Source organism: Urocitellus parryii, chromosome 10 (genome assembly GCF_045843805.1).
Source record: "Urocitellus parryii isolate mUroPar1 chromosome 10, mUroPar1.hap1, whole genome shotgun sequence".
NCBI classification, from domain to species: Eukaryota; Metazoa; Chordata; class Mammalia; order Rodentia; family Sciuridae; genus Urocitellus; species Urocitellus parryii.
In genome coordinates this window covers 54,627,797-54,629,700 of record NC_135540.1, presented here as the reverse complement: position 1 = coordinate 54,629,700, position 1,904 = coordinate 54,627,797, and the positions used below count along the sequence as shown (strand labels likewise).

Below are 1,904 nucleotides of genomic sequence, written 5' to 3'. Positions count from 1 at the left end.
CTGTAAACCTAAAACTGCTCTAAAAAAAAAGCCTATTAATTTGCAAAAATAGTACTTATCAGAATTAGCTATAAACTCTCGGTAATAAAGACAGCAACATTTTTTTTTTCAAAATTAAAGCACTCCAAATACTGATTTAAGCTCTAAAGCAATACTGCAACATTATGAAAAAGCAGCCCCCAGTTACATGCCTTAAAAACAATGATAATCTGTTCAAACATAATCACTGACTTAAATCTGCTTTATAATTCTAAAATGCTTACTAAGGCCTTGTAAACATACAGAGCATTCTGAATATGGTTCCATGATGACAAAACAATGGTGGTCAGGTTGCAACTCCAGCACCGACTTCTACAGGTTTTCATATTCAACATACAAATTTATACTGGGTATGGTGTCGGCATGCCACTATAGCTGTAATCCTGGCTACCTGGGGGGCTGAGGCAAGAGGATCATAGGTTCAAGGCCAGCCTGAGCAAGCTGGCTGAACCAAGTATCCAAATTAAAAAAAAAAAAATAGGGCTAGTGATGACACTCAGTGGTAGAGCACTTGCCTAGCAAGGGCAAAACCCTGGGTTCAATGTCCATCACCACAAAACAAAACAAAAAAGGGAAAGAAAAAAAGAAAATGAAAAAATCGGTTGTGGTTTTAGCTCAATGGTAGAGTACTTGCCTAGCATGAACAAGGTCCTGGGTTCAATCCCCAGGGTCACACACACACACACACACACACACACACACACACTGAAAAGGCTACATACTATAGGATTCCAACTAGGACACAAATTCGTTAAGATGCTACTTAGTAAAGAAAATGGCAGGGCCTCTCTTAAGCAGCCCTGCTAAAATGAAAACTCTTTTCGGCGTGTAGCACAAGCACATATGGGGGGAGGGGTAGCACAAATACGAAGTGTGCACTTGCAAAATTATACCTTCCTGAAACCAAACCCAAGAAGACTTGTTTTGCTTCCAAAATGACATTTTTAGGACATCCCTTAAAATCATTCTTGGAATCCTTTTTGGTTCATAAGTTTGATGATGGGGTGTTTAATGCTGTTGTGTGAAATATGTTTCCCTCTAAACTTTGTTATGACTTCAGTAATTACTTGTCTCATGGGGAAAAAAAAAACAAGAATATTCTTGATTCACATTAAAGGACCCCTTAATTTAAGAGTTTCTTAGCTGCTTGCCTCAAGGAATCATGCTACCAAACAGGGCTCCTTTCTTGTAAACCCTCTCCTGCAGGAGGGCTTTCTTGTATTTTGGCTTGCTGGTTCCCATTAGGTTCACTGTAACCATGCTCACTTGGAGGCTGTGGACTACGTTGGCAATGCAGGAGAACAGGGTGCAACAACACTGAATGAAATAATGACCATATACACTCCCCTTCCTCCCTGCAAGATCAGAGGCTCCTGGAATACAGGAGAGTCACTCTCTCTTTGGAGCATTTCCTATTTTCACTACCAATGCCAGACTGTTCTCAAAAGCTCAGAAAAGGGAGTTTCTTCTAACCTAGACCTCCTACGCACCTTGCAGATTGTCACAAACATCACTGGCCTTGTCCTGTGGCCCCAGGGACAGATTCCCTAGAGAGTCACAATAGGCGCTCACTGGCTGGGAGCCTCTTGCCTCACTTCTCCAGAGGGGTTCCCCTTCCTGGCTCAGCAAAGCTGCTAGTGCATGTAAGAGTTCTGGCTTGTTCCTGACTTGAGGGGACAGGGAGAAAGACTTCCCTTCCTCTTTTCTAGGAGACTCAAAATTGCTGTCACAACTGCTTATTCGCTTTGTCCCCCAGCTATGGGGAGGAAAGAACAGATGGTCCAATCTCCATCAGAAACCAAAACCAATAGCTACACAAATTAGCAACTGAAAGAAATATAATTACTTAATCTTTGTTTGACTGT

At 41.7% G+C, this 1,904-nt stretch overlaps 1 non-coding gene across 1 annotated transcript; it reads left to right on the top strand.

Annotated features, from left to right (window-relative positions):
• Positions 1–1,012: 1,012 nt before the first annotated feature.
• On the top strand, positions 1,013–1,116 carry LOC113192930 (small nucleolar RNA U13). Its single transcript, XR_003302083.1, has one exon. It is a non-coding gene; the product is annotated as a small nucleolar RNA U13 (small nucleolar RNA).
• The last annotated feature ends 788 nt before the right edge of the window (positions 1,117–1,904 follow it).